At 42.7% G+C, this 25,012-nt stretch overlaps 1 protein-coding gene across 1 annotated transcript in view; it reads right to left on the reverse strand.

Annotated features, from left to right (window-relative positions):
- The window catches only part of LOC126249643 (melanopsin-A), a 485,748-nt gene that overhangs the window by 415,460 nt on the left and 45,276 nt on the right, over positions 1-25,012 (reverse strand). The window contains exon 2 of the mRNA XM_049951321.1: positions 18,857-18,976. The gene's annotated coding sequence lies outside the window, so the exon portion shown is untranslated. The remainder of the gene's footprint in view (positions 1-18,856; positions 18,977-25,012) is intronic.

The raw sequence follows: 25,012 nt of genomic DNA on the forward strand, positions 1-25,012 counted from the left end.
CACGGCCACACGGGCCGGCTATTATGCATTACAAGGGTCGAATTTCCTCATGTTGAGAAATGAGAATGAGTGATCTGTTCTACTTGGCAAAAAAAAAAAAAAGAAGTTCTACAGCCAAGATCGGATAAATATTTCTTTATGTGCAACAATCGGTTTCGACATACTTCGGTGTCATCTTCAGGTCTTAAAAATTTTGGTTGAAAATTGTGTTCATTGTGAGTTGGAACCTCATGGCAGGCTGCCATGTTAGTGCATAAAGCGTAGTAACTTATACAAAGGTTTGTCAATAATAAAACATTTACAATCAAAAAGTACCTTGTGTATGTGACCACAATATACAATATAACGTAAACAGATGAGCTGCTGTGGATTTTATTGTATATTGCGATTTTTATGACATAGCAATCATCTGTGAGCGCTAAATATACTGACGTGGACATGTGCACAACGTGGTTTTTGATTGTAAGTGTTTTATTTCTGACATACATTTGTTAAGTTGCTACATTTTATCCACTAACGTGACAACTAGGCGTAAGGTTGACTCTGAACATGTTCTTTGACAAAAATTTTGAAGACCTGAAGATGACACAAAGTCTGTCGAAACCGGTTGTTGAAAATGAAGACATATTTATGCGATTATTTCCTTTAGAAATTTCTTGCGTAGAAAGTCTTAGTTATCTCGTGGGGACAGTAACACTGAAAACCGTTCAAAATTCAGTAGTTAGAAGATACATGAATTGAGTTTATAATTCATGTCGTGATATTGAATGATCCGTTCGATTTTTATTGGATAAATTATTGTGTTTACTGGAAGACTTATTCTGTTAAACACCCTTCATTGCCCGCATCTCGTGGTCGTGCGGTAGCGTTCTCGCTTCCCACGCCCGGGTTCCCGGGTTCGATTCCCGGCGGGGTCAGGGATTTTCTCTGCCTCGTGATGGCTGGGTGTTGTGTGCTGTCCTTAGGTTAGTTAGGTTTAAGTAGTTCTAAGTTCTAGGGGACTTATGACCACAGCAGTTGAGTCCCATAGTGCTCAGAGCCATTTGAACCATTTGAACACCCTTCATTGATAATAAAAAAAATTTTGTGTACTTCTCCACTGAAGGGTCCATAGCTAGGGCATTAGAAATCGCGTTATCCATTAAAAGTTGTTAACTTTGATCTTAAATGCTTGCCCGGTTGGCCACTAGTTTTCTGGGAGCGGATAGCTGTTGGCACGCGGGGGGTTTAGCAGAGTTTCCGCCATTTCCCGGCGGCGCTAGGCTTCCTTTAGTCTCCGTCGGCCCTCGGACGCCGATGTTTCACCGAACTAGCAGGATCTGCTAACCAGGTGTGCTGCATACTACCTACCCCAGTAAACTGACAGTGGTTTTCAACAAGAAAACCTTAAAAATCAGTGTCTCTGAGCGGAGACAGATGTTTTAGAAGCAAATCAGGAAACTTAATTTTAACCGGACTATCCCCTTTCATACAGAGGAAATGACTGGATTGTAGGAAAAACACAACGCATACGCAGGCGGCAGATTGCGACGCCCTGCTGCCTCTCAGGGGATGACCCAACGTAAAAGGACGATTCCAGGAAACGACGGAAACGTAACGACTGTTTCTCCTACTTTTACTTTTGTCCCTAACAAAAACTGTTCCCCGTGATCTGATCTAAGATATTTGTATCGTGTGAAAATTGGCATTGACCTTAAATAATGAAAAGTGTGAGGTTATCCAGATGACTGCTAAAAGGTATCCGTTAAACTTCTGTTACAGGATCAATCAGTCAAATATAAAGGCCGTAATTTCAACTACATAACTAGTAATTACAATTACGAATGACTTAAATTAGAAAGAACACACAGAAAATGTTGTGGGGAAGGCGAACTAAAAACTGTGTTTTATTGGCCGTACAGCTAGAAGATGCATCAGATCTACTAAAGAGACTGCCTATGCTACGCTTGTCCTTTCTCTTTCGGAGTACTGCTGCGTGGTGTGGGATCCTTATCAGATTGGGTTAACGGAGTACATCGAGAAATTTCAAAGAAGAGCAGAATGTTTTGTGTTATCGAGAACTAGGGGAGAGAGTGTCGAGGACGAGATACAGTATTTGTAGTGGACATTATTAAAACAAAGTCGTTTCTCGTTGCGGTGGGATCTTCTCACGAAATTTCAGTCACCAGACTGCGAAAATAGTTTTTTGACGACGACCTACACAGAGACAAACGATCATCGTAACAAAATAAGGGACATCAGATCTCGCACGGAAAGATATAGGCGTTCGTTTTTTCCTCGCTCTGCTCAAGAGTGGAATAACAGAGAATTATTGTGAATGATCCCTCTGCTAGGAGCTTAAGTGTGATTTGCACAGTGATCATGAGATGTATATGTGTATGTAGAGCTATTACCTTTGACGTTTGATGCAGAGACTTTGAAATACCCTGTATAATGTGTAAAAGAAAAGATAACAAGAACCTAAAGAAAGTAAGAGAACAGGATTACCACAGCTTGTGCAGCGACAAACAGTGAACTGTCTCACTTTTTCGGAACCATAGGGCATTAGCGTCCGTCTTGAGCAGCTGAGAGAATCATGTTAACAACATCTTTACGAATATCGGTGGCGTTCTTCGGAATGAAAATTCCGTTGATGGCCAGGGAGAACGATCACCGCACCCAACCCACTGTCCATCACTCCCGGTTGCTGAAGAGCAAGGAAAGAAGCTTTTCTAGTCTGACCATTAAAATTGCTACATCACGAAGATGACGTGCTACAGACGCGAAATTTAACCGACAGGAAGAAGATGCTGTGACATGCAAATGATAAGCTTTTCAGAGCATTCACACAAGGTTGTTTCCAACCGATTTCTCATACACAAACAGCAGTTGATCGGCGTTGCCTGGTGAAACGTTGTGATGCCTCGTGTAAGGAGGAGAAACGCGTACCATCACGTTTCCGACTTTGATAAAGGTCGGATTGTAGCCTATCGCGATTGTGGTTTATCGTATCGTGACTTTGCTGCTCGCTTTGGTCGAGATCCAATGACTATTAGCAGAATATGGACTCGGATTCAGGAGGCTAATACGGAACGCCGTGCTGGATCCCAACGGCCTCGTATCACTAGCAGTCGAGATGACAGGCATCTTATCCGCATGGCTGTAACGGATCGTGCAGCCACGTCTCGATCTCTGAGTCAACAGATGGGGACGTTTGCAAGACAACATCAATCTGCACGATCAGTTCGACGAAGTTTGCAGCAGCATGGACTATCAGCTCGGAGACCATGGCTGCTGTTACCCTTGATGCTGCATCACAGACAGGAGCGCCTGCGATGGTGCACTCAACGACGAACCTGGGTGCACGAATGGCAAAACGTCATTTTTTCGGATGAATCCAGGTTCTGTTTACAACATCATGATGGTCGCATCCGTGTTTGGCGACATCGCGGTGAACGCACATGGGAAGCGTGTACTCGTCATCGTCATACTGGCGTATCACCCGGTGTGATGGTATGGCGTGCCACTGGTTATACGTCTCGGTCACCTCTTGTTCTCATTGACGGCACTTTGAACAGTGGACGTTACATTTCAGATGTGTTACGACCCGTGGCTCTACCCTTCATTCGATCCCTGCGAAACCCTACATTTCAGCAGGATTATGCACGACCGCATGTTGCAGGTCCTGTACGGGCCTTTCTGGATACAGAAAATGTTCAACTGCTGCCCTGGCCAGCACATTCTCCAGATCTCTCAACTATTGAAAACGTCTGGTCAATAGTGGCCGAGCAACTGGCTCGTCACAATAAGCCAGTCACTACTCTTGATGAACTGTGGTATCATATTGAAGCTGCATGGGCAGCTGTACCTGTACATGTCTTCCAAGCTCTGTTTGACTCAATGCCCAGGCGTATCAAGGCCGTTATTGCGGCGAGAGGTGTTTGTTCTGGGTACTGATTTCACAGGATCTATGCACCCAAATTGTGTGAAAATGTAATCATATGTCAGTTCTAGTATAATATATTTGTCCAATGAATACCCGTTTATATCTGCATTTCTTCTTGGTGTAGCAATTTTAATGGCCAGTAGTGTATATAAGTTTTCGAAAGAAACTAAGATAAAAGAAGCTAGTTATCAGACAGTTAGCAGAGTCAAATACGAATTAGCTATATTGTTTCCCCAGTGTCATGTTCAATATAACGTTTAAGAGCAGTATCCCACGTTTTTAAAACTGAAATCGTTCAAAGCATAACTTTCCGTTACTATGCTGTTCAGGTTCCAAGCATTGCATGCCTGCAAATTTTGCGTTGTGATTGCATAATATAATCGTTCCAAACCAGTTGGCGTTAACAGAACGTCAAAAAATCTGTAAACGCTGTTACAGGTAATAAAGGGGAAAGTAGTTACGCACGAGATATCAAAGTGTGAGCCTCAGTGAGTACTCAGTGTAAACATCAATAACTGAACGAAGAAAGGAGCTTTGAACAGAAAGCCGGTCGTACTATGCGACAAAGAGCATGTCAAGAACATATTCCTTCGGATGTGTCCATCATACATTGCAGAGGCATGCGGATACTGGCACGAATATGGGCCGACCTCGAAAGGGTGGGCTAAAAGTCACATCAGTGATGAAAAATATATAGTAGTCACAAGATAACGTGATCGCTTCAAAACAGCACCAGTTTTAGCAGCAGAACTCAACCATAATAGGGAAAAGCCGACGAGTGAAAGTACTGTGAAAAGACGTCTTCAGGCGGTTAACTTTAATGGGCGTGTGGCGGCTAAGAAATCATTGCTGACAGCTATTAATAGCAGAAGAGACTACACTGGGCAAGACAACACGAAAGTTGGGCAGTAAATCAGTGAAAATGGTACTTTTCGTTGACTAATCCAAAATTGAGGTCTTTGGCACAAAGCGACGCATGTTTGTTCGCCGGTTTCCAGTTGAGCGAATGTTACACCAACGTGTATCTCGAGCATTAAATCATGGAAGGGGTTCCCTCATAGCCTGGGGATGTTTTGGAGGCGGTAAGTCTGGTGGTGTAGAAAGAAATAAACGGAACAATGAAGGAAGAGGAATACTATCGCATTCTACAATATAACGCAAATCAATGTTGAAGACGTTTGATTGGAAAGGGATTGGTCCTACAACAAGATAGCGACCATAAACACACTTCAACACTAGTTGACTGACAGGCGTTGCGAAGCGGAGCCAGCTGGTTGCTTTACAGCAACAGATAACGCTGCAGTACACTAGCGGAAGGAGGAAAGCCTTTCCTCACTGGCAACCACAGAAGCATTTAGTGTAAAAGGAATGGCGAAATAGCACCGAGGAATCCCTGATAAGCTGACAGCAAGAATACCTCCCGTATGGAGAGTGCCTCTCTGCGCGCATTTAGTTTCATATCAGACTTATGATTATTTCTAACATTTCTGTTTCCAATTCCCATTTTTTTATCAAAATAACTAATGTTAAAAACTTTTGAGCGACAGTATATAAAGCGATACGAACACTGAGTGTGATCAGTAATTTTTGATACACTGTGTGATCAAATGTATCCGGACACCTGGCTGACAATGACTTACAAGTTTGTGGCGCCCTCCATCGGTAATGCTGGAATTCAGTATGGTGTTGGCCCACCCTTAGCCTTGATGACAGCTTCCACTCTCGCAGGCATACGTTCAAACTCGTGCTGGAAGCTTTCTTGGAAAATTGCAGCCCGTTCTTCACGGAGTGCTGCACTGAGGAGATGTATCGATGTCTGTCGGTGAGGTCTGGCACGAAGTCGGCGTTCCAAAACATCCCAAAGGTGTTCTATAGGATTCAGGTCAGGACTCCGTGCAGGCCAGTACATTGAAGGGATGTTATTGTCGTGTAACCAGTCCGCCATAGGCCGTGATTTATGAACAGTACTCGATCGTTTTGAAAGCTGCAATCGGAATCACTGAATTGCTCTTCAACAGTGGGAAGCAAGAAGGTGCTTAAAACATCAATGTCGGCCTGTGCTGTGAATAGTGCGACGCAAAACAACATGGAGTGCAAGGCCCCTCCATGATAAACACGACCACACCATAACACCACCGCCTCTGAATTTTACAGTTGGCACTACATACGCTGGCAGATGACGTTCACCGGTAATTCGAAATACCCTTACCCGTCCATCAGATGGCCATATTGTGTACCGTGATTCGTCACTCCACACAACGTTTTTCCACTGCTCAATCGTCCAATGTTCACGCTCCTTACACCAAGAGAGGCGTTGTTTTGCATTTACCGGCGTGATTTGTAGCTTATGAGCAGCCGCTCGACCATTGTCTAACCTCCCGCCTAACTGTAATAGTACTTGCAGTGGGTCCTGATGCAGTTTGGAATTCCTGTGTGACGGTCTGGATACATTACTGCCTATTATACAATACGACCCTCTTCAACTGTCGGGAATCTGTGTCAGTCAACAGACGAGGACGACCTGTACGCTTTCATGCTGTACGTGTCCCTTCACGTCTCCACTTCACTGTCACGTCGGAAACAGTGGGCCTAGGGCGTTTAGGAGTGTGGAAATCTCGCGCACAGACGTATGAGATAAGTGACACCCTATCACTTGACCACGTTCGAAGTCCGTGGGTTCCACAGAGCGATCCAATCGGCTTTCTCAAGATGTCTAATGACTGTTGAGGTCGCTGATACGGAGTACCTGTCTGTAGGTGGCAGCACAATGAAGCTAATATGAAAAACGTATGTTTTTGGGGGTGTCCGGGTACATTTGATCACGTAGTGTATGTTACCTGTTAATTTCTCTTATAGGACTTTATTGCTGAATCGTATTGCTCAAGAAAATAACTAAAACAGTAAAATTAATAATGGACCCGCCCTGATAGCCAAGTGTATGAAAGCGCCTCTTCCGGTACAAGGAGGTGCACGGACCACGCATCGTATCGGCACAGCGGATAACGAAGAGGGTCGGTTTGCCAGCCGGCATGAATGAGAGAAATAACGAGCTGGTACCCAAGTTCTGCCTCAGTTACACGTTACGGGTCAAAGGCACAAGAAAAAGAAGAAACGAGAGTCAAAGAATAGTGGACAGGAATAAGGATTTCCAGAAAGCGATTTACGCCATTCATACGATGATACAACGTGAGAATAGATAATTACCATAACAATGAGTTACTTGATTTTGTAGTATGTATGACACTTTAAGAATAGCGCCTACCTTCCACAGCAGCACAGGTCCCAGACGAGACAGCAATTGTCTCCAGTCTAGAAACTGGAACTGCAACCTGAAGTGCCGTACACTGGAGGCACAGCACTCGAAGTCCTTTCCCTTGCCTCAGTTCTCACTGACACCAGAGGAGACACCTGGACACAATTTAGAACAGTGAATGACGCTATCTACATCGTCCTGCACTTGATTATGATACTATGATTGTAACTGTACAATCTAATTCTGGAGCAGTAGATGTGATGCGAAGTGGTTTGATAATTAGGAAGCAGTGTGACGGCTAGGCATCAGTTACGCTGCTATAATAGCATGTAAAACAGAGTGACTACATATGAGTGGTAAAAAGAAAAAAGAACACATCGACATGCACTCGCAATCCAACAAAAATCTAAAAACCAACTATAATAATTTGAGATTTTCGAATGGTAACGGCTATCGATATCTGTAAAAAAGGAGAATGTTTCTGCGTCTGTTCAGGTATGTATCTTGGTGAAAAATGCATTTGTTATTCAATATATTTATTTATAGGTTATTTCGCCTGACGAGATTAGGGCCTTCAGGCTGTCTCTTACGTCTGACCAGGAACAGCACATACCAAAGTTATTACAAACCATTGAAGACAACAACAATATTAATATTAATAGTAACACTATTGACAATGATAATAATAATAATTATTATTATTATTCCCCCCCCCCCCCCCCCCCGTGAACCATCGATATTGCCGTTGATGGGGAGGCTTGTGTGCCTCAGCGATACAGATAGCCGTACCGTAGGTGTAACCACAACGGAGGGGTATCTGTTGAGATGCCAGGCAAACGCATGGTTCCTGAAGAGGGGCAGCAGCCTTTTCAGTAGTTGGAGGGGCATCAGTCTGGATGATTGACTGATCTGACCTTGTAACACTAACCAAAACGGCCTTGCTGTGCTGGTAGAGCGAACGGCTGAAAGCAAGGGGAAACTACGGCCGTAAATTTTCCCGAGGGCATGCAGCTTTACTATATGGTTAAATGATGATGGCGTCCTCTTGGGTAAAATATTCCGGAGGTAAAATAGTCCCCCATTCGGATCTCCGGGCGGGGACTACTCAAGGGGACGTCGTTATATGGAAAAAGAAAACTGGCGTCCTACGGATCGGAGCGTGGAATGTCAGATCCCTTAATCGGGCAGGTAGGTTAGAAAATTTAAAAAGGGAAATGGATAGGTTAATGTTAGATATAGTGGGAATTAGTGAAGTTCGGTGGCAGGAGGAACAAGACTTTTGGTCAGTTGGATGCAGGATTATAAATACAAAATCAAGTAGGGGTAATGCAGGAGTAGGTTTAATAATGAATAAATAAATAGGAGTGCGGGTAAGCTGCTACAAACAGCATAGTGAACGCATTATTGTGGCCAAGATAGACACGAAGCCCACGCCTACTACAATAGTAAAAGTTTCTATGCCAACTAGCTTTTCAGATGACGAAGAAATTAAAGAACTGTATGATGAAATCAAAGAAATTATTCAGATAGTGAAGGGAGACGAAAATTTAATAGTGATGGGTGACTGGAATTCGGTAGTAGGAAAAGGGAGAGAAGGAAACGTAGTAGGTGAATATGGATTGGGGCTAAGAAATGAAAGAGGAAGCCGCCTGGTAGAATTTTGCACAGAGCACAACTTACTCATAACTAACACTTGGTTCAAGAATCATAAAAGAAGGCTGTATACATGGAAGAAGCCGGGAGATATTGAAAGGTTTCATATAGATTCGATAATGGTAAGACAGAGATTTAGGAACCAGGTTTCAAATTGTAAGACATTTCCAGGGGCAGATGTGGACTCTGACCACAAATTATTGGTTATGAACTATAGATTAAAACTGAAGAAACTGCAAAAAGGTGGGAATTTAAGGAGATGGGACCTGGATAAGCTGACTAAACCAGAGGTTATATAGAGTTTCAGGGAGAGCATAAGGGAACAATTGGCAGGAATGGGGGAAAGAAATACAGTAGAAGAAGAATGGGTAGCTTTGAGGGATGAAGTAGTGAAGGCAGCAGAGGATGAAGTAGGTAAAAAGACAAGGGATGGTAGAAATCCTTGGGTAACAGAAGAAATGTTGAATTTAATTGATGAAAGGAGAAAATATAAAAATGCAGTAAATGAAGCAGGCCAAAAAGAAATACAAACGTATCAAAAATGAGATTGGCAGGAAGTGCAAAATGGCTAAGCAGGGATGGCTAGAGGACAAATGTAAGGATGTAGATGCTTATCTCACTAGGGGTAAGATAGATACTGCCTACAGGAAAATTAAAGAGACCTCTGTAGAAAAGAGAACCACTTGTATGAATATCAAGAGCTCAGATGGAAACCCAGTTCTAAGCAAAGAAGGGAAAGCGGAAAGGTGGAAGGAGTATATAGAGGGTCTATACAAGGGCGATATAGTTGAGGACAATATTATTGAAATGGAAGAGGAAGTAGATGAAGATGAAATGGGAGATATGATACTGCGTGAAGAGTTTGACAGAGAACTGAAAGATCTGGGTCGAAACAAGGCCCCGGCAGTAGACAACATTCCATTAGAACTACTGACGGCCTTGGGAGAGCCAGTCCTGACAAAACTCTACCATCTGGTGAGCAAGATGTATGAGACAGGCGAAATACCCTCAGACTTCAAGAAGAATATAATAATTCCAATCCCAAAGAAAGCAGGTGTTGACAGATGTGAAAATTACCGAACTATCAGTTTAATAAGCCACAGCTGCAAAATACTAACGCGAATTCCTTAGAGACGAATGGAAAAACTAGTAGAAGCCGACCTCGGGGAAGATCAGTTTGGATTCCGTAGAAATGTTGGAACACGTGAGGCAATACTGACCCTACGACTTATCTTAGAAGCTAGACTAAGGAAAGGCAAACCTACGTTTCTAGCATTTGTAGACTTAGAGAAAGCGTTTGACAATATTGACTGGAATAATCTCTTTCAGATTCTGAAGGTGGCAGGGGTAAAATACAGGGAGCGAAAGGCTATTTACAATTTGTACAGAAACCAGATGGCAGTTATAAGAGTCGAGGGACATGAAAGGGAAGCAGTGGTTGGGAAGGGAGTGAGACAGGGTTGCAGCCTTTCCCCGATGTTATTCAATCTTTATATTGAGCAAGCAGTGAAGGAAACAAAAGAAAAATTCAGAGTAGGTATTAAAACCCATGGAGAAGTAATAAAAACTCTGAGGTGTGCCGATGACATTGTAATTCTGTCAGAGACAGCAAAGGACTTGGAAGAGCAGTTGAGCGGAATGGATAGTGTCTTGAAAGGAGGATATAATTGAACATCAACAAAAGCAAAACGAGGAAAATGGAATGTAGTCGAATTAAGTCGGGTGATGCTGAGGGAATTAGATTAGGAAATGAGACCCTTAAAGTGGTAAAGGAGTTTCGCTGTTTGGGGAGCAAAATAACAGATGATGGTCGAAGTAGAGAGGATATAAAATGTAGACTGGCAATGGCAAGGAAAGCGTTTCAGAAGAAGAGGAATTTGTTAACATCGTTATAGATTTAAGTGTCAGGAAGTCATTTCTGAAAGTATTTATATGGAGTGTAGCTATGTATGGCAGTGAAATATGGACGATAAATAGTTTGGACAAGAAGAGAATAGAAACTTTCGAAATGTGGTGCTACAGAAGAATGCTGACGATTAGATGGATAGATCACATAACTAATGAGGAGGTATTGAACAGGATTAGGGAGAAGAGAAGTCTGTGGCACAACTTAACTAGAAGAAGTGATCAGTTGGTAGGACATGTTCTGAGGCATCAAGGGCTCACCAATTTAGTACTGAAGGGCAGCGTGGAGGGTAAAAATTGTAGAGGGAGACCAAGAGATGAATACACTAAGCAGATTCAAAAGGACGTAGGTTGCAGTAGGTACTGGGAGATGAAGAAGCTAGAACAGGATAGAGTAGCATGGAGAGCTGCATCAAACCAGTCTCAGGACTGAAGACAACCAGAACAACAACAACATTATTATTATTATTATAGTAAAGGGCATTCTGAGTTACTGGTACAGAAAATGAGTTAGATAACATGGTAGAGTTATGTAATGGCACAGACAGGATTTTACTTTGTTGTAGTGTTTAGATAGTGGTGTAAAAGTATAGAGAGAGTGCAGCAATTGAGTAGACGATAGTGTGAACATAAATCATGATAATCTTTACGCTTATCGGCACATAGGCAGAACAGATGCAGTTGAAACAGCGTCAGCATATGTCACAAACATACCGTACTGAAGGACTCATTGCCAAGACCAGCTGGCGTGAGATTTAGGACGATAGTCCTTCGAAAATAGCATCATCATAATCAAGTGTGGGGAGTATTAGTGACTCTATGCCCATCATTTTATGCTCGAAAAAAATACTTCTTCATATTTCTATAGTTAATGAAGTAGCGCTGACACTTTCTTATAGACTGGAATTACGTGTTCAGACCAGTGTAAGGGATGGTCCAGAATTAACCCTAACTTCTTTGTACATGAAGGGAAGGATATTTCTTTGCCATGTGAGTGAAGGGTGGAAGAGATTCTCTGAACTGAGGGGTAATGATTTGTTTGGAAATGACTAAGATTGCTTGCGTTTTAGAAGTGCTTAACTTCAAACCTATGATTTGCGTCCATTCTGATGAGTGAATTAAATAAGAATTTACGTGTTGGATGACTGTGCAATAGTTTGTTGGTCTTGTACTTAGATATAACTGTAGCTTGTCAGCATATAAGTGATGTTTTGAATAGCAGATAATAACTTACATATCATTAACATCTAACGAGTAAAGTAATGGCCCCAATACTGATCATGAGGAGATCCCTGATGCTATATTGTTCAACTGAGACTTTTGTGTTCCAATCACTACACGCTGTTGTCGATATAATCCCATGATACATCACCGCACTAAACCCAATGCGTGTCAGTGTGCCGCCCAGCCTGGATGGGGTATTCAAGAATTTTCCCACATCCAAAAAGGTGAATACTTCGCCGGCATCCAAGTTCCACCCCAGTTACATGTTACGCAAATATTCAGAAAATACTCATACACTTCACATGAATCACTCTACTTGCAGACAGTTCTGTTCTGGAGGAGGAAGAGGGGGGGGGGGGTAATGGTGTGGCGATATAAGAGGCATCCCGATAGTCCTTAAATTAATCGTCCCAAATCCGCTAACACCCATGGCTGCACTGCACAGATGCAGGGTAAAGGCAGAAGAAAAAGAAAAATAGAGAGTCAGATAATAGGAGACTGGAATAAAAATTTCCTGGAAGCGATTAACGGAATTCGTTGAATGGTACAGCTTGAGAATAAATAATGACCATAAGGATGAATTACTTGATTCCGCAGTATGTAATCACAATTTAAGAATAGCGCCTAACCTTCACATCAGAACAAGTCCTAGACGAGACAGCAACTGTCTCCAGTCTAGAAACTGCATCCACAGCCGCAGGTCCCGTGCACTGGACAATCTAAAGTTGGAGTAGCAGACTAGATACGGAATAGTTTGATGGCTAGGCAACAGTGGGATGCCTAGGCATTAGTGACGCTACTATACTAGCATAACAGACAGAGGGAATAAAAACGCGTGGCAAAAAAAATCACATTAGCATGTATTCCGATTTCAACATAAATCTGAAAGCCAACTGTAATTATAATATACTGAAATTTCTAGTAGACAAAACGTGGGATTTCTGAACAGTCAGTTATCAAAACTGTAGAAAAATGAGAAAGTTTCTGTGTCTCTCCAGGTATGTATCATGGTGAAAAATGCACTTATTCTTCCATATATTTATTTATAGGTTATTTAGCTTATTTAGCCTTTGGCTGTCTCCTACATCTGACCAGGAACGGAACGTACCAAAGCTATTACAAGCTATTCAAAATTACAATAACATTAATAACAATATTGAAGTATTGATAATAATAATATAATAATAATAGTAAAGAGCATTAAGAATCATTCACATTAGTTTAGTACATTTGAAGTTATGTTTAGTATTGTCAGAAAGGGAATGGAAGAAGACTGATACGTCAGAGACAATGGCTGTTAGGAAGGAACAGAATTTAAACAGAGTATTCTGTGGGCAGGGGTGGTGCGATATGTTGTGCGGGAAAGGTAGGCTGACGGGAGTGACGTGAAAACTAGTATATGGAGAGATGGCTATTATAATAGAAGCTCGATCATTAGCTGTCTTTAGAAGCTTGAAAGGGATTTAATTTCTCTGGTATTTTGAGGAAGATACCTCCAAATTTGGGTTGATGTAACAAAAATGATCTAGAAATCATGGCAGAGTTCTGTAATTGTACAGAGAGGATTTTCCTTTGCTGAGAAGAAGTATTTCTCCTGTGGTGTTCAGATAGAAGTTTAAGAGTAGAGGGTAAATAAGAGGGAGTGCAGTGACTGAGAAAACGATAGAGTGAACATAAAGCGTGTAGTCGTTATGATATTCAGCACATAGGCATGATAACTGTTCCTAGACAGGACAGATGTGGTTGAAAGCATCAGCGTATGTGAGACATATAACGCAAACAAGCATTCGTCGCCAAAACCAGCTGGCGTGAGATTTTGTACGTAGGTCCTTGGAAATAAGCGTCACTGTAACCAAATATGGGGAGATTTAGTGATTCTATGACAATATTTTTAAGCTCGAAAAGAAATACTTTCTTATATGTCTATAGTGAATGAAATGACGCTGACATTTTCTTCTAGAATGCAATTGTGTGATCAGACCAGTCTAAGTAATGGTCCAGAATTATCCCTAACCTTCTTGCAGATAAAACTAAATATATTTCTGTGACCCTCAGAATGAAGGATGGAAGAAATTCTCTGAAGTGAAGCGAAATAACTGATTTGGTAGCGGCTAAGACTGCTCCCGTTGTAGATTGATTTATCTGAAGCTTAACCCATCTTTAATGGAAGCATTCTTATGACCTATCCTATGATGTGCGCCGACTCTGGAAGTCAGTTAAATAAGCATATACATGTTGGATGGCCGTTGAAAGATTTATTGGACTTACACTTAGACATTACTGAACGTCGTCACTGTATGAGATATACTGTCAGTAGGAGAGAATAATTGGTATGTCATGAACATGTAATGAGAAAAGTTATGTGTCCAATAACGATTCTGATGGGACCCTAGATGCTGTATCCTTCCATTGAGACTTTTGTGTCCCAGTCACTATACACTGTTGTCGAAATAACCCCCTGATTCATCGCTGCACTATACCCAATGAGGGTCAGTGTGCCAACCAGCCTGGATGTGGTATTTGGTCAGATTCCCACATCCAACAACATGAATACTTTGCCGGCACCCAAGTTCCACCTCAGTTACTTTTTACACAAATATCAGAATACTTTCGCAAACTTTCAGGTGAATCACTCTACACACAGACAGTTCTGCCTGGGGGGTGGGGGTAATTGTGTGGCATGGCGAGGGCATCTGCCCTCCCCACTCCTTTAAATTATGCCAAATCCGATAAGAGACAAGCCTGCCCTGCACCGATGCAGGATAAAGGCAGAAGAAAAAGGAGAGGAATAAGTTAAAGAATAGTAGAATAGTAAAATAGTGATGTCCTGTATGCGATTAACGCCATTCGTCCAGTGGTACACCATGTGAATAAATAATAACCACAACAATGGGTAACTTGATTCCGCAATATGTGGTCTAACTTTAAGAATAGTGCCTACCTTACACAGAGGCGCAGGTCCTAGACGAGACAGCAAGTGTCTCCAGTCTAGAAACTGCAACTACGCCCTGAAGTGCCGTGCACTGGAGGCAGGACCTCCCAGCGACAGCAGACGAGACACCTGTACATAAATTCGAATAGCAAATAAGGCTATCTACATTTTCTTGCATTTGCTTATGGTAGTGTGATTACAACTGTACAATCTAAATTTGGAGCAGTAGACACAATGTGAAACAGTTTCACGCCTAGGCATCAGTTTGGCGGCTAGACATCAGTGACGCTACTATAACAGCATAATAGACAGAGCTGAAACACACGAGTCGTAAAAAAACTCATATTGGCACGCAATCCGAATTCAGAAAAACTCTAAAAACCACCTATAATCAATGAATTTTCTAATGGATATGAATACTGCTGAAGAAGGAGAACGTTACTGGATCCCTCCATTTATGTACACTATGTGATCAAAAGCATCCGGAAATCACCAAAAACATACATTTTTCATATTATGTGCATTGCGCTGCCACCTACTGACTGGTGCTCAATATCAGCGACCTCAGTAGTCATTACTCATTGCGAGAGAGCAGTATGAGCCTCGCGGGATTAGCCGAGCGGTCTTAGACGCTGCAGTCATGGACTTTGCGGCTGGTCCCTCCGGAGGTTCGAGCCCTCCCTCGGGCATTGGTATGTGTGTTTGTCCTTAGGATAATTTAGGGTAAGTAATGTGTAAGCTTAGGGAGTGATGAACTTAGCAGTTAAGTCCCATTAGATTTCACACATATTTGAATATTTGAAGAGCAGAATGGGGCAATCCGCGGAACTCGCGGGCTTGGTACGTGGTCAAGTGATTGGGTGTCACTTGCCTCATACGTGTGTACGCGGGATTTCCACAGTCTTAAACACCTCCAGGTCCACTTTTTCCGATGTGATAGTGAAATGGAAACGTGAACAGACATGAACAGCATGAAAGCGTACAGGCCGACCTCGTCTGTTGACTGACACATACCGCCGACAGTTGAATAGGGTCATATTGTGTAATAGGCAGAAATCTATCCAGACCATCACACAGGAATTCCAGACTGCATCAGGACCCACTGCAAGTATTATTACAGTTTGGCGGGAGGTGAGACAACTTGGATTTCGTGGTAGAGCGGCAGCTCATAAGCCACAAATCACGCCAGTAATGGCAAAACGACGCCTCGCTTGGTGTAAGGAGCGTAAACATTGGGCGATTGAACAGTGCAAAAGCGTTGTGTGGAGTGACGAATCACGGTACACAATGTGGCCATCTGATGGACGGGTAAGGGTATTTCGAATGACCGGTGAACGTCATCTGCCAGCGTATGTAGTGCCAACAGTGAAATTCAGAGGCGGTGGTGTTATGGTGTGATCGTGGTTTTCATGGAGGGGTTTGCACACCTTGTTGTTTTGCGTGGCACTATCACAACACAGTCCTAAATTGATGTTTTAAGGCCCGCATCTCGTGGTCGTGCGGTAGCGTTCTCGCTTCCCACGCCCGGGTTCCCGGGTTCGAGTCCCGGCGGGGTCAGGGATTTTCTCTGCCTCGTGATGGCTGGGTGTTGTGTGCTGTCCTTAGGTTAGTTAGGTTTAAGTAGTTCTAAGTTCTAGGGGACTTATGACCACAGCAGTTGAGTCCCATAGTGCTCAGAGCCATTTGAACCATTTTTTTTTTTTTTTTATGTTTTAAGCACCTTCTTGCTTCCCACTGTTGAAGAGTAATTCGTGGATGCCGATTGCAGCTTTCAACACGATCGAGCACCTGTTCATAAAGCACTGCTTATGGCGAAGTGGTTACACGACAATAACGTTTCTGTAATGGACTGGCATGCACGGAGCCCTCACCTGAACAATATAGAACACCTTAGGGTCGTTTTGGAACGCCGACTGCGTGCCAGGCCTCACCTCAGTACAGCACTCCTTGAAGAATGGGCTCAAATTTTCCAGTAAAGCTTCCAGTACCCTATTGAACGTATGGCTGCGAGAGTGGAAGCTGTCATCAAAGCTAAGGGTGGGCCAACACCTTACTGAATTCCAGCATTACCGATGGAGGGCGGTACGAACTTGCAAGTCATTGTCAACGAAGTGTCCGGATAGTTTTGATCACATAGCGTATATTAGTGAAAAATGTTCTTTTTCTTCGATATATTTATTTATTACTATGTTATTTAATATGATAAGATTGGGGTCTTAGGGCTGTATCTTACGTCTGTCAAGGAACAACACATATCTGAGCTATTTTAAACGATTCCAAATTACAATGGTTTTAATAATAATATTAACATGATTGACAACAATGATGGGAATACACCTGACTAACACTGATAGTAATAAAATCAAAGCTCATTAAGAATATGACAGATCATTTTAAATATTTTAAGCCATGTTTAGTATTATCAGAAACGGAAGAGATGAAGACTGAAATGACAGGGACATTGACTGTTAGGAACGAACAGAATTTAAACAGAGCACTCTGTGGAGAGGGCTTTTGGGATATGTTGTGGGCGAGGGAGGCCGACGGGAGTGTTTAGCAAACTAGTATATGGGAGAGGTGGCTATTATGATAGAAGGACGATAATTAGCTGTCTTTAGAAGTTCGAAAGGGATTTAATTTCTCTGATAATTCGATGAATATGCTTCCAAATTCGGGTTACTATTACTGAAATGATTTTAGAGAACATGGCAGAGTTCTATAATGGCACAGAGAGGATTTTAATTTGCTGAGATGAAGTATTTCTCCAGTGGTGTTCAGACAGAAGTTTAAGAGCAGAGGATAAATAAAATGGAGCGCAATGACTGAGTAAACGATAGAGTGAACATAAAACGTGTAGTCTTTATGATTATCAGCGCGTCGGCATGATAACTGTTCCTAGGTAGGACAGATGTGGTCGAAAGCATCAGCGTATGTGAGAAATATATCGCACACAAGCACACGTCGCCAAAACCAGCTGGCGTGAGATGTCGTACGAAGGTCCTTGGAAATTAGCATCACTGTAATCAAATATGGGGAGATTTAGTGATTCTATGACAATATTTTTAAGCTCGAAAAGAAATACTTTCTTATATGTCTGTAGTGAATGAAATGACGCTGAGATTTTCTTCTAGACTGCAGTTGTGTGATCAGACCAGTCTAAGTAATGGTCCAGAATTATCCCTAACCTTCTTGCAGATAAAACTAAATATATTTCTGTGACCCTTAGAATGAAGGATGGAAGAAATTCTCTGAAGTGAAGTGTAATAATTGATTTGGTAGCGGCTAAGACTGCTCCCGTTGTAGATTGATTTATCTGAAGCTTAACCCATCTTTAATGGAAAAATTCTTATGACCTATCCTATGATGTGCGCCGACTCTGGAGGTCAGTTAAATAAGCACATACATGTTGGATGGCCGTTGAAATATTTATTGGACTTACACTTAGACATTACTGAAGGTTGTCACTGTATGCGATATACTGTCAGTAGGAGAGAATAATTGGTATGTGACGAACATGTAATGAGAAAAGCCTGGATGTGATATTTGGTCAGATTCCCACATCCAACAATATCAATACTTTGCCGGCACCCAAGTTCCACCTCAGTTACATTTTACACAAATATCAGAATACTTTCGCAAACTTTCAGGTGAATCACTCTACACACAGACAGTTCTGCCTGGGGGGTGGGGGTAATTGTGTGGGATGGCGAGGGCATCTGCCCTCCCCACTCCTTTAAATTATGCCAAATCCGATAAGAGACAAGCCTGCCCTGCACCGATGCAGGATAAAGGCAGAAGAAAAAGGAGAGGAATAAGTTAAAGAATAGTAGAATAGTAAAATAGTGATGTCCTGTATGCGATTAACGCCATTCGTCCAGTGGTACACCATGTGAATAAATAATAACCACAACAATGAGTAACTTGATTCCGCAATATGTGGTCTAACTTTAAGAATAGTGCTTACCTTATACAGAGGCGCAGGTCCTAGACGAGACAGCAAGTGTCTCCAGTCTAGAAACTGCAACTACGCCCTGAAGTGCCGTGCACTGGAGGCAGGACCTCCCAGCGACAGCAGACGAGACACCTGTACATAAATTCGAATAGCAAATAAGGCTATCTACATTTTCTTGCATTTGCTTATGGTAGTGTGATTACAACTGTACAATCTAAATTTGGAGCAGTAGACACAATGTGAAACAGTTTCACGCCTAGGCATCAGTTTGACGGCTAGACATCAGTGACGCTACTATAACAGCATAACAGACAGAGCTGAAACACACGAGTCGTAAAAAAACTAATATTGGCACGCAATCCGAATTCAGAAAAACTCTAAAAACCACCTATAATCAATGAATTTTCTAATGGATATGAATACTGCTGAAGAAGGAGAACGTTACTGGATCCCTCCATTTATGTACACTATGTGATCAAAAGCATCCGGAAATCACCAAAAACATACATTTTTCATATTATGTGCATTGCGCTGCCACCTACTGACTGGTGCTCAATATCAGCGACCTCAGTAGTCATTACTCATTGCGAGAGAGCAGTATGAGCCTCGCGGGATTAGCCGAGCGGTCTTAGACGCTGCAGTTATGGACTTTGCGGCTGGTCCCTCCGGAGGTTCGAGCCCTCCCTCGGGCATTGGTATGTGTGTTTGTCCTTAGGATAATTTAGGGTAAGTAATGTGTAAGCTTAGGGACTGATGAACTTAGCAGTTAAGTCCCATTAGATTTCACACATATTTGAATATTTGAAGAGCAGAATGGGGCAATCCGCGGAACTCGCGGGCTTGGTACGTGGTCAAGTGATTGGGTGTCACTTGCCTCATACGTGTGTACGCGGGATTTCCACAGTCTTAAACACCTCCAGGTCCACTTTTTCCGATGTGATAGTGAAATGGAAACGTGAACAGACATGAACAGCATGAAAGCGTACAGGCCGACCTCGTCTGTTGACTGACACATACCGCCGACAGTTGAATAGGGTCATATTGTGTAATAGGCAGAAATCTATCCAGACCATCACACAGGAATTCCAGACTGCATCAGGACCCACTGCAAGTATTATTACAGTTTGGCGGGAGGTGAGACAACTTGGATTTCGTGGTAGAGCGGCAGCTCATAAGCCACAAATCACGCCAGTAATGGCAAAACGACGCCTCGCTTGGTGTAAGGAGCGTAAACATTGGGCGATTGAACAGTGCAAAAGCGTTGTGTGGAGTGACGAATCACGGTACACAGTGTGGCCATCTGATGGACGGGTAAGGGTATTTCGAATGACCGGTGAACGTCATCTGCCAGCGTATGTAGTGCCAACAGTGAAATTCAGAGGCGGTGGTGTTATGGTGTGATCGTGGTTTTCATGGAGGGGTTTGCACACCTTGTTGTTTTGCGTGGCACTATCACAACACAGTCCTAAATTGATGTTTTAAGGCCCGCATCTCGTGGTCGTGCGGTAGCGTTCTCGCTTCCCACGCCCGGGTTCCCGGGTTCGAGTCCCGGCGGGGTCAGGGATTTTCTCTGCCTCGTGATGGCTGGGTGTTGTGTGCTGTCCTTAGGTTAGTTAGGTTTAAGTAGTTCTAAGTTCTAGGGGACTTATGACCACAGCAGTTGAGTCCCATAGTGCTCAGAGCCATTTGAACCATTTTTTTTTTTTTTTTGATGTTTTAAGCACCTTCTTGCTTCCCACTGTTGAAGAGTAATTCGTGGATGCCGATTGCAGCTTTCAACACGATCGAGCACCTGTTCATAAAGCACTGCTTATGGCGAAGTGGTTACACGACAATAACGTTTCTGTAATGGACTGGCATGCACGGAGCCCTCACCTGAACAATATAGAACACCTTAGGGTCGTTTTGGAACGCCGACTGCGTGCCAGGCCTCACCTCAGTACAGCACTCCTTGAAGAATGGGCTCAAATTTTCCAGTAAAGCTTCCAGTACCCTATTGAACGTATGGCTGCGAGAGTGGAAGCTGTCATCAAAGCTAAGGGTGGGCCAACACCTTACTGAATTCCAGCATTACCGATGGAGGGCGGTACGAACTTGCAAGTCATTGTCAACGAAGTGTCCGGATAGTTTTGATCACATAGCGTATATTAGTGAAAAATGTTCTTTTTCTTCGATATATTTATTTATTACTATGTTATTTAATATGATAAGATTGGGGTCTTAGGGCTGTATCTTACGTCTGTCAAGGAACAACACATATCTGAGCTATTTTAAACGATTCCAAATTACAATGGTTTTAATAATAATATTAACATGATTGACAACAATGATGGGAATACACCTGACTAACACTGATAGTAATAAAATCAAAGCTCATTAAGAATATGTCAGATCATTTTAAATATTTTAAGCCATGTTTAGTATTATCAGAAACGGAAGAGATGAAGACTGAAATGACAGGGACATTGACTGTTAGGAACGAACAGAATTTAAACAGAGCACTCTGTGGAGAGGGCTTTTGGGATATGTTGTGGGCGAGGGAGGCTGACGGGAGTGTTTAGCAAACTAGTATATGGGAGAGGTGGCTATTATGATAGAAGGACGATAATTAGCTGTCTTTAGAAGTTCGAAAGGGATTTAATTTCTCTGATAATTCGATGAATATGCTTCCAAATTCGGGTTACTATTACTGAAATGATTTTAGAGAACATGGCAGAGTTCTATAATGGCACAGAGAGGATTTTAATTTGCTGAGATGAAGTATTTCTCCAGTGGTGTTCAGACAGAAGTTTAAGAGTAGAGGATAAATAAAATGGAGCGCAATGACTGAGTAAACGATAGAGTGAACATAAAACGTGTAGTCTTTATGATTATCAGCGCGTCGGCATGATAACTGTTCCTAGGTAGGACAGATGTGGTCGAAAGCATCAGCGTATGTGAGAAATATATCGCACACAAGCACACGTCGCCAAAACCAGCTGGCGTGAGATGTCGTACGAAGGTCCTTGGAAATTAGCATCACTGTAATCAAATATGGGGAGATTTAGTGATTCTATGACAATATTTTTAAGCTCGAAAAGAAATACTTTCTTATATGTCTGTAGTGAATGAAATGACGCTGAGATTTTCTTCTAGACTGCAGTTGTGTGATCAGACCAGTCTAAGTAATGGTCCAGAATTATCCCTAACCTTCTTGCAGATAAAACTAAATATATTTCTGTGACCCTTAGAATGAAGGATGGAAGAAATTCTCTGAAGTGAAGTGTAATAATTGATTTGGTAGCGGCTAAGACTGCTCCCGTTGTAGATTGATTTATCTGAAGCTTAACCCATCTTTAATGGAAAAATTCTTATGACCTATCCTATGATGTGCGCCGACTCTGGAGGTCAGTTAAATAAGCACATACATGTTGGATGGCCGTTGAAATATTTATTGGACTTACACTTAGACATTACTGAAGGTTGTCACTGTATGCGATATACTGTCAGTAGGAGAGAATAATTGGTATGTGACGAACATGTAATGAGAAAAGCCTGGATGTGATATTTGGTCAGATTCCCACATCCAACAATATCAATACTTTGCCGGCACCCAAGTTCCACCTCAGTTACATTTTACACAAATATCAGAATACTTTCGCAAACTTTCAGGTGAATCACTCTACACACAGACAGTTCTGCCTGGGGGGTGGGGGTAATTGTGTGGGATGGCGAGGGCATCTGCCCTCCCCACTCCTTTAAATTATGCCAAATCCGATAAGAGACAAGCCTGCCCTGCACCGATGCAGGATAAAGGCAGAAGAAAAAGGAGAGGAATAAGTTAAAGAATAGTAGAATAGTAAAATAGTGATGTCCTGTATGCGATTAACGCCATTCGTCCAGTGGTACACCATGTGAATAAATAATAACCACAACAATGAGTAACTTGATTCCGTAATATGTGGTCTAACTTTAAGAATAGTGCTTACCTTATACAGAGGCGCAGGTCCTAGACGAGACTGCAAGTGTCTCCAGTCTAGAAACTGCAACTACGCCCTGAAGTGCCGTGCACTGGAGGCAGGACCTCCCAGCGACAGCAGACGAGACACCTGTACATAAATTCGAATAGCAAATAAGGCTATCTACATTTTCTTGCATTTGCTTATGGTAGTGTGATTACAACTGTACAATCTAAATTTGGAGCAGTAGACACAATGTGAAACAGTTTCACGCCTAGGCATCAGTTTGACGGCTAGACATCAGTGACGCTACTATAACAGCATAACAGACAGAGCTGAAACACACGAGTCGTAAAAAAACTCATATTGGCACGCAATCCGAATTCAGAAAAACTCTAAAAACCACCTATAATCAATGAATTTTCTAATGGATATGAATACTGCTGAAGAAGGAGAACGTTACTGGATCCCTCCATTTATGTACACTATGTGATCAAAAGCATCCGGAAATCACCAAAAACATACATTTTTCATATTATGTGCATTGCGCTGCCACCTACTGACTGGTGCTCAATATCAGCGACCTCAGTAGTCATTACTCATTGCGAGAGAGCAGTATGAGCCTCGCGGGATTAGCCGAGCGGTCTTAGACGCTGCAGTTATGGACTTTGCGGCTGGTCCCTCCGGAGGTTCGAGCCCTCCCTCGGGCATTGGTATGTGTGTTTGTCCTTAGGATAATTTAGGGTAAGTAATGTGTAAGCTTAGGGACTGATGAACTTAGCAGTTAAGTCCCATTAGATTTCACACATATTTGAATATTTGAAGAGCAGAATGGGGCAATCCGCGGAACTCGCGGGCTTGGTACGTGGTCAAGTGATTGGGTGTCACTTGCCTCATACGTGTGTACGCGGGATTTCCACAGTCTTAAACACCTCCAGGTCCACTTTTTCCGATGTGATAGTGAAATGGAAACGTGAACAGACATGAACAGCATGAAAGCGTACAGGCCGACCTCGTCTGTTGACTGACACATACCGCCGACAGTTGAATAGGGTCATATTGTGTAATAGGCAGAAATCTATCCAGACCATCACACAGGAATTCCAGACTGCATCAGGACCCACTGCAAGTATTATTACAGTTTGGCGGGAGGTGAGACAACTTGGATTTCGTGGTAGAGCGGCAGCTCATAAGCCACAAATCACGCCAGTAATGGCAAAACGACGCCTCGCTTGGTGTAAGGAGCGTAAACATTGGGCGATTGAACAGTGCAAAAGCGTTGTGTGGAGTGACGAATCACGGTACACAGTGTGGCCATCTGATGGACGGGTAAGGGTATTTCGAATGACCGGTGAACGTCATCTGCCAGCGTATGTAGTGCCAACAGTGAAATTCAGAGGCGGTGGTGTTATGGTGTGATCGTGGTTTTCATGGAGGGGTTTGCACACCTTGTTGTTTTGCGTGGCACTATCACAACACAGTCCTAAATTGATGTTTTAAGGCCCGCATCTCGTGGTCGTGCGGTAGCGTTCTCGCTTCCCACGCCCGGGTTCCCGGGTTCGAGTCCCGGCGGGGTCAGGGATTTTCTCTGCCTCGTGATGGCTGGGTGTTGTGTGCTGTCCTTAGGTTAGTTAGGTTTAAGTAGTTCTAAGTTCTAGGGGACTTATGACCACAGCAGTTGAGTCCCATAGTGCTCAGAGCCATTTGAACCATTTTTTTTTTTTTTTTTATGTTTTAAGCACCTTCTTGCTTCCCACTGTTGAAGAGTAATTCGTGGATGCCGATTGCAGCTTTCAACACGATCGAGCACCTGTTCATAAAGCACCGCTTATGGCGAAGTGGTTACACGACAATAACGTTTCTGTAATGGACTGGCATGCACGGAGCCCTCACCTGAACAATATAGAACACCTTAGGGTCGTTTTGGAACGCCGACTGCGTGCCAGGCCTCACCTCAGTACAGCACTCCTTGAAGAATGGGCTCAAATTTTCCAGTAAAGCTTCCAGTACCCTATTGAACGTATGGCTGCGAGAGTGGAAGCTGTCATCAAAGCTAAGGGTGGGCCAACACCTTACTGAATTCCAGCATTACCGATGGAGGGCGGTACGAACTTGCAAGTCATTGTCAACGAAGTGTCCGGATAGTTTTGATCACATAGCGTATATTAGTGAAAAATGTTCTTTTTCTTCGATATATTTATTTATTACTATGTTATTTAATATGATAAGA

This window comes from Schistocerca nitens, chromosome 3, assembly GCF_023898315.1.
Source record: "Schistocerca nitens isolate TAMUIC-IGC-003100 chromosome 3, iqSchNite1.1, whole genome shotgun sequence".
NCBI classification, from domain to species: domain Eukaryota; kingdom Metazoa; phylum Arthropoda; class Insecta; order Orthoptera; family Acrididae; genus Schistocerca; species Schistocerca nitens.